Source organism: Phaethon aethereus (assembly GCF_964289735.1).
Source record: "Phaethon aethereus genome assembly, chromosome: 7".
Taxonomy (NCBI): Eukaryota; Metazoa; Chordata; class Aves; order Phaethontiformes; family Phaethontidae; genus Phaethon; species Phaethon aethereus.
This window is the reverse complement of record NC_138583.1, coordinates 13947451-13962030: the sequence shown is the minus strand read 5'-3', so window position 1 is coordinate 13962030 and position 14580 is coordinate 13947451.

Below are 14580 nucleotides of genomic sequence, written 5' to 3'. Positions count from 1 at the left end.
ACAAACCCTGACTGGCAGGAGGGGTTTATACTGAAGATGTGCGAGAACTACACATGCCAGGAGAACCTCAGAAGACCTTGCTGAGAACATATACAGACCTAATCCAATGTGTGCAGGGAAAGATATTTTGTGTGAAGTGAGAGTCTTGTACAGACATGGACCCTCAGGCTATATAATCTTTGTATTATTAACTGCTCCACACACATGGGCTTTCCTGATAATCCCAAAGTAATAGAAAGAGTTCATATCTCCTTTCTTTGTTTCTGAATCAGGCATCCCAAGGTGGGGCTTTCTCCTGCCATGTTAACGTGACTGGTTAATTGCTTTGGGTTAGTTCTTATGGGCAAGATAACTTGAAAAAGTGTCTGATAACATTTTTTAAAACTCCACTATGATTTCATTTTCAGAAAAGGAGTTTTTCTGAGATGTTATTAGAATTGAGCTTAGTGCTGTGACTCTCTACCCATTGATACTTGACAACATTGCTTTTACTGTGGTTTATGAAACCTTACCACTGGGCACTCTAATTGCAGACAAATGTGGTTTAGACTTGGGCTGAAGATCTGTAGGTGATGACTGAATACCTTTTTGCTGAAAGCTCAATTACAATAAACCTCGAGAGAGCTGCACCTCACTAGAATTTTAGAGGTTTGCTTACCCTTATGCAGCAGCTAAGACAGCAAGAGCAAAACCCGGGGTGAGGATTTGTCAATAGTTGTGGGACATGTGGCTTTGTGAAATAGTCATTTCTGAATCTCTTGCAGTGATAATTAGCAGATATGCTTCATGAGGAGGCTTCACCCCCTTTTCATTATGATGGTAATAATTTTATGACTAGCTTTTGTGGCAGATTAGCATGAACACGGCTATGAATATATATGCAAGAAGGCAGCACGTATTCTTTGTTTTAGGTATTCGTTTATGGGGATGAACAATTGGGCACATGTCCAGAGGAAGAAAGGATGATCTCTTGAGTTAGTGATAAGGTAAAAAAATGTAGAGGCAGGTTCAAAAAATCCTAATTAGTTCAAAGTAAGGTTACAAAGGGCCTAATTAGTAGTTAGATTAATTATGTGCAAGGAACATAGATAAAGTGTTGTGGCAAGTGGGCTCTGCAAGGAGGTGGGAAAGAGAAAAGTAACCCGAGCTGAACCTTTCCTCTTGCCTTACCTTTTGCCCTGTGTGGTATGATTCTCTGAAGCATTTATTTGAAATGGTACTGTGTATGAAATGGAATTTCAAAGTAATGCACAGATATTTCATGCCTCAGTTAATTTGCATTGACATTCCCTGTCTAAACTGCAAAATCCAGGCTTTTGTAGGCATCTCATGTAAGGAAGTTTTGGATTGGACTTTCTCATGCTTCATATGTCCCAGATGTTTTGACTGTGGGAGATAGGGATGCTAAAAACTTTAAAGACTGACCAATTTACTTTTTTCCTTGCAGTGCATTACAGTACTCACAGGTGGATTCAGGAAAAAGTGCCAGTATCCCTGATATTGCTGCATCACACACAGGTAAAGTACACACAATGTGCATAGGTCAGACCTGACTAACTGGGCCACTGGTTTATGGAATAGAACTCTTGCAAAAGCCATGTTTAGATTTTATTGAATTGCAGTTATATTTCTGACAAAGACTGAATTTATTTATAGATAATGTATTTCAAGTAATGAAAATGTATGTCAGTATTGGAGGCAAAATGAATCACTCTACCTTTTGTTAGATGTTTCAGTTAAATTTACTGATATTTAAAGTATTGAAAATGAATATTTTGAGGTAGAACAAATATTCTTATCTATGTTCTTAAATTTGGATCACAGATTCAAAAAAAGAGAAAGTATGTACAGTAGCCTCCTTCATAAACCTCCTTCAAGATTAATCTAACTTGCGAGGAACCAAACCCACCACTTTCTAGGCTTTGATACTCATTTTGGAAAGCTGTATAACTAGATGCTATAAGCAAAGCAAAGTGTTGTCTGGCATGAATTTCCAAATGGCAGGTAGCATATAGCACAGTTCAAATGCTTGCCTCCAATATTCACATGCTTGTGAATATTTAGAACAGTGAGTGAATTAGGCTTGCTTTGGGAAATTAAGGATGTTGCACATTTTTCCAGGGATGCAGCACTTCCATGGATGGAATTCACTGGTACAATATAGACAGTTAGTGTGTATGGCCTCTGTAGACTTGGCATACTAAGTAACTCTGTTGTACAGTTTGCTGTACGACACCTGTGTAAGTATTGCTACATGCTCTACGGATTTGAGTGCACTCTATTTCCCCAGCAATTCTCTGTTTCTATGTTCCTCTGTACTATTAGCATGTTCTGGAAAAGACTTTCTCCTCTGAGTAAGCTGCCAGCTGGCCAGTAGCTGATACATAGGCATTAGCTGCCACTGGGGAAACTCAGGGTGAATTTAGTCGTTTAGAACACTTTGGCACGATGAAGTGCTGATCCCCTGGTGAATGGCAGTAAGCTTAGATACAGTAGTGTTATTCTACCAGGTAAGTACCAAAGAGCCAAGTGTTCCAATGTAGACTTAAAGGAAAGTCAAGCCTCTGAAAATAAATTGTATTGAGAAGACCTGTGAAACCGTGCTACTGAAAGGGAAAGGTTACAAACGAGGTAAGGATGCCAAATATTGTGTTAAATGTTACAGCACTGGTATGGCACAAGACTTTTTGCACATATTCTTCTCAGGTTCCTGAATTTGGTTAAAAATGAGCTTGAACTAGAAAAAGCATGTCTCACTTTTAGTCCTTTCCTCCTGAGCATATTCCCAAGAGGGATGCTGTTAAGTATCATGTTCCCAAAATAAATGCTAATGTAATGACATCCCAACATATTGTAACAGAAATTTCATAATGCAATGGGACTTAGTCATCTTATGCTGTGATTTATCTGAATTACTCATTTTGTTATTTTGAAGAATATTTATATTACAGAATCAATTCTCTGAGCCGTACTTGTTGGTAGTGTTGCTTTTAATGCTTGTTACTATTCAGAAAGATGCACTTTCTTCTTTGGGGAAAGAAATAAATACATAAAATTATTTCTGTTTTCAAAGTGTAGGTAACATACAGACCTACAGAAAGACATTTTATAACTTTTCTGAATACTTTGTGTGTTAAATCCAGATGCTGTAATGTATGAGCTCTGTACTCCCCATATATCTAACTGGTCCTTCCGCATAATTACAGTTAAAAGAAGTCCACAGAAGAATCCAACTTCAGTTTGTACAAGAAAGTTGTCTTCTCTAATACAACATCTCCGATAGTTTCAGTCATATGGCTACCTTAAGTAACTCTTATTTATCACTAGTCTAATAGGGAGTCCATAAAAACTTAGCCAAGTGGAAATCGTATTGTGAAGTTTCATCTGAAGTTATCAGGCCAGCTTGTAAGGAAGAGAACTGTGGAGCTGTAGTAAAGATCTGTGTTGAACTAGAGGCATTTTCTGAAGAAGCTTCCTCTCCCTTCTTTAGCTGATGGAAATATGAAAGTTAAGTTGTCATCTGAATGATCTGCAGGGAAGAGAACCCTAAGTGTGTTCAAACCTTAGAAGATTTTTTTTTAAATCTATTTTTTTTGTTCTGTTTCATTTAAAATTAGACTATACTGAGACCATAAGGGAATATTTCTCAATTTATTTTTATTGAGTGGGCAAGATAAGATAAAACCTATATATAGTTAAGACTGCAGCTGGCTACATAACATCCATCTACCTTGATCCTATGCTGCAGAGATTTATGCATGGGTCATATGCAAGGGGAATCCAACTGATGCTGACAGCAGGTCACCTGCTGCCCTAGCCTGTAGGCCACTGCTTGAGAAGTCCTGGTGGGGGATCATGGAGATCAGACGTCAACTTCTCACAGATCACGTGCAGAGAAACTGGAGCTCCCTGTGCATATTGTAAGGTTATCACTTGTGTCTGAAATATCTGCTATCTTGTACAGGAACAACAAAATTATGTGCAAATGATGGTGGCATTTTGTTTTCTGTTGTACCAAAATACTGGCATGTCTTTTCACCTGGAAACCTCATTTAATGCTTGATGTTCCAGGTGAAATCTGAAGGGGATTTTCTAATGGATGCATGAAGACTTGAGGAAAAAGCTACACAGAAAAAATAGAGGAAGTCTGGGTTATTTGTTGTAAGTAATGTTTCTTGGCTAGTCAGATATTCTTAACATTATTACTCTGTGCTTTATGCACAAAGATTCTTCTGTATGGGGAAAAAATAGAAAGCAGAATACTCTGAAAGATCATCCTTGTCCATCTTTGTCCCCTTTATATGCTTGCACAACAAAAGCTTAAGAGTACATTAAGAATAAATGGCAGTAATGTACTGATGGGAATACTTTCATTGAAAGTGGACAATACAGGCTGGATGAAGCCCAACACTTAAGGGTATGAACCCAGTTGATTAATCCTTAGGTTGTTTTTCTCATATGTAACATTCTATGTACTTTAAAGTCTAGGAAGGCAGTTTGAAAATGTTGGTAGCTCTTATGCAATAAAGAATTATCAAAAGGTGTGTATTTGCAGTTAGGGAAGTGACAAGCACAGTGTACTGAGGTATGAAATAACTTTCTGCTATTTGAGGAGAGCTGCTAAAAAACTGCATCAGGGAGAAAGGTTTTTTGTGAAGTTTTGGGAACATGGGAAGAAAGCTGGGCCAAAAAATCAGCTTTATCCTTTTTGCTTTGCTGGGGAACTTCTTCCAGAGCCTGTAAGCTGCCTTTTTTTTTTTTTCCCCTAAAAAAAAAAAAAAAAAAAAAAAAAAAAAAAAAAAATCTTTTCCTCTTAGAAGTCCCATCTGTTTTTCAGTGTTTGTTTTTATTTTTTTCCAAGGAAACAATATTTTGGATAGCGAGTGTCCTTTTGCCTTTGATTTCTATGTGATGTTGATTTACTGTTTAGATGTGCAATTTGTTAAAAAGTTTCTAGCAACTTGTGTTCATCTGTAGAAATGCTGTTGGCTACCTTTTGTATCCTTTGCTTTTTATCATTGCCATTTCTAGTGCTGACAATTTGCTGTCTTTCAAAGATAAATGAATTTTTTTTAAAGAAAATGAAATATTTTAACCTACCAGCATTTGATAATTGATGGCTGTGTTTTTCCATATTCTGTGTAGTTATTGCTATATGACCGTACAGTATTCATTACCCCTTTGTATCCCAAGGTACTATTCATAGCAAAGACAAGAATCTGCACAAGAAAACACGTGAACTTGATTAATATCCTTAATTACACAGCACTGAACCAAAGAGTAATATTTCTTACTGGCCCCCGTTAATAATCAGTTATGTCTCAAAGCACTTGGATCAATAACCTTTTTTTTTTTTTTTCCTTGGGCACTGTGCTTATTGTATTAGTATGAAAATATGAGGATGAAGAAGGCTGCAAATGTTAACTAAAATCCTTCAGAAATTTGCTATTGATTTACTGAAAGTTTGTCAAATTGGAGAAGTTCAAACAGCTCAGCAGTTGGCATTTTTTAACAGAATATTTCTTTGAGGATATCAGCCAGCTCTGCTGAGTGCAGGGACATTAAGCAGGGAAATATTTTCTATGGGCATGTCTTCATCTCTCACCTGTTTCCCACTTTGTGCTAGAGTCGCTCTTTGCTTAAGCAACTGCAGCCTCTCAGGAGCACGCTTGCATATTTAGGTACAGCACTGTGTCAACAGCGCTCTGGGCTGGGGCAGTGGGATCTTAGCCTGTACGTTGTACCCACACACAGACCTGACTTAAACTGGCTGTCCTTTGCCTGCAGCTGTAAATTTCAGGTTGAATGTGTGGTAGTCGCCAGTCTCCTCCGTTGCTTTGCTCACTGCACCGGGGCTCCTCTTGCTGCTGTTCAATCCTCTGAGTTTTGTCATTAGAGCCTCTACACCTATTGCTAAGTGAATTATCAATATGATGTGTCCTTAATTTCTTTGGCAGCCTCATGGAGTGCCACGGTTTATCCCCAGCCGGCAACTAAAGACCAAGCAGCTGCTCACTCATTCCCCCACGGTGGGATGGGGGAGAGAATCAGAAGGGTAGAAGTGAGAAAACTCATGGGTTGAGATGAGAAGAGTTTAATAGGTAAAGCAAAAGCTGCACACGCAAGCAAAGCAAAACAGGGAATTCATTCACTGCTCCCCGCTGGCAGGGAGGTGTTCGGCCATCTCCAGGAAAGCAGGGCTCCATCACCTGTAATGGTTACTTGGGAAAACAAATGCCATAACTCCAAATGTCTCTCCCTTCCTTCTTCTTCCCCCAGCTTTATATAGTGGGCATGACATCATATGGTATGGAATATGTCTTTGGTCAGCTGGGGTCAGCTGTCCCCGCTATGTCCCCTCCCAACTTCTTGTATACCCCCAGCCTCCTCGCTGGTGGGGTGGGGTGGGGTGAGGAGCAGAAAAGGCCTTGACTCTGTGTAAGCGCTGCTCAGCAATAACGAAAACATCCCTGTATTATCAGCACTGTTCTCAGCACAAATCCAAACCACAGCCCCATACTAGCTACTATGAAGAAGATTAGCTCTACCCCAGCCAAAACCAGTACATGGTACCAAGGTGACAGTGATAGAGGATTGAGCTTCTAAAGGTTTCCATTCATCTGCCTAGCTCTGAGTACTGTGCTGTGTACCTGTGTATACGCAAGCTTGTACTTGTCCTAAGCATGGAACTATTTTACTACATCTATACCTGTAAGTGCAACCTAACTGCTGCTGTAATACTGACAACCGACAGGCTGCTCTTTGCTCCCTGCAACGTTAAATCATAAAGGCAAAACCTTATATTGCTGTTAGTTTTGTGGAGAGTGGGGCGAAAAGAAATCCCTGAAGTGAAAGTGGTAGGATGTGGGTAACAGATTTTAATTGCTGCTTTCTCAGACTGTCTGTAGTCTGGTTAAAACAGATTTTCCTGCTGATTCGCATGAAAGAAGACAACGTTTTAAATATTGATGTGTGTGTGAAGACTTTCTAAAGTGCCCAGATGGACCTCTCCAACTGTGTCTCCCTGATAATGGTAGTTGTGTTTTTTCTGACTGGCAGCCACCGGGCTCCAGTCAGGGACGTGGTCCCTCCTGACCATTGCTGCTCCCCAAGCAATGTGGCTGGCTGACGTTCTTCCTGCTGGCACCCGAGTATTTCATGTATGTCACTAACATAAAAACAGAATGTAGAGATTTTTTTTCTCTTTTTTTTTGTTCAGTTTTTTGTTGGTTAATGAAATATTTCATTTGAGCCAGGACAAAAGCATTTTATTTTTAAACCACAAAGATGCCCAACAACTGGGTTCTTCAAGGTAACTGAAGCAAAAAGAATAATCAAAATGTTTGAAGTATATTATTTCAGTTTTGCAGATTTTTTTAAAAGGTTTTTCAACAGAAAATATAGATTTTTTTTTTTTTTTTTTTCCTTTAAACTTGGATTCACAACCATGTTTGTCAGCCCAGGACTGTTTTGTGTGAACACATTATCAACTCTTCCTCCTCTCAAACTGCCCAGCTCTCTAACCACGTGATTTCAGCAAGACAGCAGTCTCAAGGCTTCTTGATGTAAAGACATTTTAAATAAGTTCAAAGGGTTAACACACAGGACAAGAGGAAGGCTATTTCTGTATCTGAGACTTCAGTGGGAATGATTTACTGTGAACAGAAGAGCATATCTCAAAAGTAATCTTTTTATATGTCTCTGCCTGCAGAAAAATTTATGGTGACCTAAGAATATCTATAATGGCACAATTTACATGGCACCTTTTGGCTGATGAGAAATAGCAGTCTCAAAGTGACTAAAGGGATTAGGAGTTTTAGCCTTGTTTTCAAAAATAATGTACTCATAGAATTGCTGACAATTCTTTCTGGTTTAATTATTTTACCAAGGCATTTATTATGTCATAACCCAAATTAATAATGCAAATGGAAACCTTATCAATCAGTTAAGTTTTAATGCTGTTTTGGTTTAGCCTTTTTTGGTCTCTGAAATGATTTTGACAACTTTATGCGTTGCTGCTTAACACAGCTTGAAGAGGAGCGTTTGCTGTATGAATCATGCCAGACTGGTATAATTGGCAAAGCTAAGTACAAAGAAGACAGAAGTGTAATTTCAAAAGTATCAGTGGTACATTCATACTCAAATCCAATTGATATTTTACTCAGACTTCAGGTCTTAAATGCCCAGGTTTTCTGAGTAAGTGGCACTTGAACTTCGAGAATGCTTAAATGCTCAGTATTATTTCCCTCCTTTGCTCAGAATTCAGCTCATTATGTATTTTACATGTGAAAACTTATATCCCTATCCTGTGCAGTTAAGATTGCCGGAATTTTTTTTTTTTTAACTGACATATTTCTTCAGATACTGTTGGAGAGATTTCTGAGGTGTCAAGAGCGAAATTTTTGATGAGGGCACTTTGGAGTTGTTTGATGGCCTGGTATTAGGACACTCACACGGCAATGGGAATCCTTGGTTCAATTAGATGCCCTCCCTCAAGGCAAGCAGCCCAGCCCAGATTTCCTACCATTATGGGAGAAAATTTTTCATTTCAAAGCATTTGATTTGGGGACTGTCTCTGTAACAGGGCTTTTTTCTTGGGGATGGGAGAAGAAAAATGTGACTGGCAAGAAGACTCTGCTTTGATGGTAGTGTGGTGTTTTTTTTGTTTTTTTTTTTTTTAAAGTCATAAATACCAGAGGTGTTGGCCTCCTATTCTCCTCCTAGTATGAAGGAATATATTGTGGTTCCTAGTGAAATACCTCCTGTACTTTAAGGGTAAGGAGACAAAATGTTAACACACAGCCCTGCCACTCCCAGCAAAGCCATACCTTTTCATTGCCAAGGCTTCATAACAGCCATAATGTCTTTATACTTCTGTATTCCAACGTTACTTTTTCATTAAGTTTTCTTTGCTGTGACTCCACTACTGCCATTCAACAATGTTGTGTGTGTCCTCAGGTGGTACATCCTTCAGAAAGGCAATTGTAAAGATCAGTTATTATATCCTATGTGACCTTTTGGTTTATCATTTTAAATGACCTGCAGCAGACTCTGCCTAAGGTGTGCAGTTGCTTTCTGACATAGTGGTTTCAAATGTCAGTATCTGTTTTCTTTCTGTGTGTATTTCACATGTAGTTGTTTATTAGCTTAGAATAAAGCATAATGTTGACATTTCTTTTGATAGACAGAGATAGCAACAATCTTGTTGGCTGGCACCACGTTAAAAAAAACGCTGTTATTTCCAATGGGGAAATGGTTGGGTTTGATTATTATTTTTCATTCATTTTCTGTTTTCTTGCCAGAGGTAATTCTTTTTCTACAGATCACTGTATTACTAACATGTAAATTAATTTGTCTGGAGAACACTTAAACCGGAGAAGAATGCATTCAAACACATGGGTAGAAAGGGTATGTCTGCGGTGCTCTCTTTTCCTTTCAGTCTTTGCTGCTTGCTCCTTGGATTGAATTACATTTTTGCCATATGAATATTTTGATATTGTTCATACTTCTCATTTTTTTTTCACCTGAATTACTAAACCTATCATTGATTTATTCTTTTCACCATGGAGGTTTTAAACTGTAGTGGGAAGTTTTAAAATGTAGTGCAGGAGCATCATTTTAGGTACCCTTTTTACTGGCACCTGATCCTGTTCGGTGAATCAAAACAACATTGTATGACTGTTATATTTCATTTACTGGTAATTTAGCGACTGACTTTTAAAACCAAAAACAAACCACAAGCAAACAAAAAACTGAACACCACACATTCCCCCCCAGTTGGCAATAATCCCCTTAGAACTGTACCTGTTCTCCGAGTCCCAGGAAGAGATTTTATTTCTCAAGGTATGGTCTTTGAAACTTATAGTCTTGATTTCTAAAACTTCTTTTTACTCTATTTTTCCTTTTTTGGGGGTGTGTGTGTGAATTCTTATCGCTTCTAAAAAATATTATGCCTCTCATAGCAAATAAAACATTTTTTATAACTTAAAATGTGGAAATATGTACACAAAGTATTTTGTGTCTGCCTAATTGATAATTAGCTAAAACCCTTTGAATAATCACCAGTGAGACTTGCATGCCTCTGTAGAGAAAATGCTGCAAACTCTAAAAGGTTTTAGGGTTTTAATTTCTTTGCAGAAAAACTCTCAGAATAGGTGAAAAGGCAGTGTAACACTCAGGGAAGGTCATTAAAGTTTTCAATTTAAATTGATTACAAGGAAATGATATGCCAGAGGAAAAAAACAATAGGTGAAAAGAAGTGTCCTAGATAGCAAGAGAAGATGAATGCTGTATGTTTTCCCCACCTCAGATTGTCCATGACAAAGTATGATTTTCTAATATCTCAAGATGAGGAGGCTAATCCAAGGCCATAAATCACAGTGAACAGGTTTTCAAATAATAAAACAGTCTGCCTTCTTGCTAATAGGCCCCAAGTTAGGACCCTGAAATGTTGAAAACAAGGCTAGCATTCACCTCTGTGTAGGTGACAATGACTTCTGCATGTTTTGCATCCACAGATTGTCTGCGGAGACAGCTGAGAGCTCAGCATATTGCAAATACAGGAGATTTGTAACCTGCTTGTTAGTTATATGTAAAGATTAATAAGAAAACTATGGAAGATGTGATGTTTGTGTATAATTTGACTAACATCCATTATTTCAATTCATATAACCCATGTAAATCTAGAACTTAGTTTCTGGGAATATTGTTAGTTGTATGGTTAGATTTCCATGCTTCCACAGTTTTTAAGGCTGGAGCTGATGCTAATGCGTAAGACATTGTTATTGGATCTCTCTCTCTTTTTCTTCTGACTCTTCCTTTGTTAGGCTTATTGACTCTGTGAGTTTGACACAGAAAACCTACTTTTTCATATGAGAGGCTTGTATGATACGTAAGAGCACATATAAGCTCTAACAAGGTGTTCACTTAAGACTTACTTTTCTTCCCATAGTTAATGTTTGAAACAATCCAGGCAGGGAATGACAGAACAAAAAAGTACAAGAGAAATATGTTCATCTATGAGCATTTGAGCTGCATAACTATGAAGGAGATTAAGCTGTCCCATACTCTCTGGAAGAATTACATCAGTATCAGGAGAAAATTAATAGCCTTGTTTTAAGCAAAATCAAATATGTTGTATGATGACAACGTGCAAGGGTTTATGCACAGCTGGCACACCAATAGTTTCCCTGATGGAAAGAAGCAGAAGAGGTCCAAATATCAGAGATGTGTTTTGTAATTTTTCACCAGTGGAATTAAGTCAACTTGGCAGGAAGCTGTGGAAGCAAAAACAAAAGTACAAGGGTATTTGCTAAGAAGAAGTTATAATTCTAGTAACTATACCTGCGTTTAATTTTTTTTTTTTTCCTAGTGATAGAATGCAGGACAGAACATTGGAGTAAACATAGGCACTTGGAAAAAAAAATTAGATTTCCCTTTCTTGTTAATCTGCATATATACATCTAGTTAAATGGAAGCATCTTTTCTTTCTTTCAATTACAATGGAAAATTGAGAAACAAAAAAACTGCGTTCTGATACATGTTTATTTTTATGCCTCTGCATTGGAACTTGAAGTTTGTGAAGCTGAGATTAATTTTTCTTTCAAAAAATACTGAAATATAGCAAATTTGCTCAAATTTTTTTTGCTATTGTGTGTTTCTGAAGTTAAAAGTTTGATCTTGAGTTCAATGAAGGACATCATCATTATCCAGAACAGTAAAAAATACAAGATGCTCACAGCTAAATAATAGTTACAAAGCAGAGCAGACAATTTACAGAAATCTGAAATTTTAGTACATCCTTACTGCAAAATTGAAGATATGAAATACCTTATATTAATGCAAACAAAACCCTAAAATGGAACTGAAACAGATTATCTCAGTGACTGCTAAACTTCACAGCAGTGTTGTCAGTTAAGATACAATACCTCTGAAATATATCACTTGATGAACTGAACAATGTTTGATTTTTCTTATACTAGTTATTATCTTAGCAACTAACTATATATGTTTAATATAAATTGGAATATTTTGATGGGCTACTCAGTGGGAGAAGGGGAGAACTCAATTCTTTTCTGAGCCCTGCTGCTATTTAACTGCTCTGCTTTTAGTACGTAAATTGCATCTAAAATAGAATAATTTCCATCAAGTTTTGAGATCTGAGGTGGAAAAGCACAGTACTGAGAATTATTATTACTGGAAGATACTAAGATACTACAAGACTAGATAAACCTTTGTATACCTCCCTAAGTCTCCTCATACCATCTTACTTCCTCCTGAAGCTTTCTTCATTTTTTTTCTACATAAATCTCTCAAATTAAACACCTATTATAATTGGGTAATTTAAATATAAAAGAAAGCTTAGTTTTGGCAGAAAAGGCAGTGAGAACTTAAGGAACCAGAGCTCTGAAGTTGTATTTCCTTTGCACAGGTTCTAGAAAATAAGGTAAGGGAAATTTGTGCATATCCTTTTATCTTTCTCTTGATTATCTTTTGTTATGGAAGAATTAGAACATAATTTTGGTCATTATGTAACTGTTCCAGTTCTTGAAAAAACTATTTTTCATCCATTTTCCATCCTTAGAAGTGGTGCCAGCCCCCAGTCCCTCTTTCATGACAAGAATATGAAAATTAACTGTACAAAACCGAAAGTTTTTTCCATGTAAATGTGGTATAATCTCACATAAAATAAAAGCACACTTAAAATAAGAAGTTTACACTCAAACTAATTCAAATAAATCAATGATTCAATTGAGCTAAAATTTTTATTTCCCAGAAAAAGTAGCCTTTGAGAACCTCAAGCTTTATAACTGTCTTATAAAACAGTTCAAAGTACAGAGTAGTTTAGAAAGGAACTTTCTATGAGTCAACAGCACAGGTAATCTGTGTGAAAATGATGAGTGAAAAATACCAGCTTTCAGATAATTCCTCAGCTAAAAACCACTTAATTTTTTCAGTGGCTAGTGGATGAAATCCCTATTTCAGACTCTTTGAGAATGCAATACCTATAAAACATATTTGGGGTAGGAGAAAAGCAGGGTAAGCTAGCTTTACCAGAAGCAGCTCCACTGAGTGCATGTGTAAAACAAATACTGCCAGGACAAAAATTACTTTGTATTCTAATCATGATCATATTTCCTGTTGTCAGTTGTACAGAAGCAGCGCATCAAACATCCAAATGAGTTGAGATGTGTTTTGCTGATTATTGCAGCAGATGGTACATCTCAATTAGGGAAAAATATTTTCTGTTGGCTTATTATACTTTTAAATTAAATTCTGTTTGATTGGAAGATCAAACATAACAAAACAAAGGATTCTCTTCTGGTTCTTTTATCATCAGGCTGGGTATTGCACAAAATAGTAATGTATTGCATTAAGTAGTAACCATGAATGGCAAACAAAGCTGCTTGTTCTGTTTAATTTTTTCCTGCCATAATATCGGTATGATGATGTAACAAAATACGTTAAGAGCTGGAACCTGTTAGCTGAAATTAATTTAGTTTGATTTGTACAGAAGTTACCTGGGATGTGAAGGGATGATGGAAAATACATCACTTGTGCAAGAGAAGCAGCGGGTTGTTTAGGAGGTGACGGTACCTATCACTGTCTTACATGAAGGGCAACTGGTTGTAGAAGGGATTATCTGACTGTGAGTGTTACAAGACGTGATTTGTTTTGCTTCTAATTCTGAAAGAAATACCTTGTTGGTGTAGTAAAACTTCTTAGCTCGCTTACCAGATGTGGCAGGTACAGTACCATGAAAAGAACAGTAATCAAATATAAAAATGTTAACAACTTGTTGTGTTTGCTTATTTTGCAAAAGAAATTGTACAAGGACCACAAGACTGAATTGAGGGAGGTATGCTTGCTTCCGTTTCATTCAATCCAAAACTGCTACCATGCAGAATACAGTTTTCTATAAATTGCATTAAGATCTTTAGACATAATAATGTAAAACGAAGTAGTGTTTCATTGCAAACTACAGGCTGGTTCAGAAAATTCACTCAGCTAAGCCCTCTCAGCCAAGTAACTTGAGGATATAATGTTAACTGCTACTATTAACACTGGTTATACGTCAATGAGTTGGGTAGCCTTAGAATTATAAGAAAAGGGATTAAATCATACTTGATTTCACAGCTCCTATTGAAGAAGTAGAAACACAAAAATATTTGTGTTACTGAAGCTGTGATTACTTGGAGAAATGTACACTTCCGTAACACTCCTTTCATTTGGAATAGATCCTTAATCAGTAAAATAGTAGCAGTAGTGCTTGTGTTTTGCTGATTGGAAGGTTATTCTGTTGTTTTCTGAAAAAAAGCGAAGCAGTTTGAGGGATTCTAAAGGAAATGGTTCACATTTATTCCTGCTGCAACCTCTTTGTCAATGCATAATGAATTACATCAAAAAAGAGTTTTGCCTTACATTGAAGATGAAGCTGATCTTTCAAATAACCACAAATGGGCAAAAGTGGTATTCTTAGTCATTTTCTACCTGGATGCTAAGCGTTTAGTGGGATACTTCATTTATCATTTTAAATATTTAATTGTAAGACAGCTCTTGGTGTTTTATACTTCCTGTTGC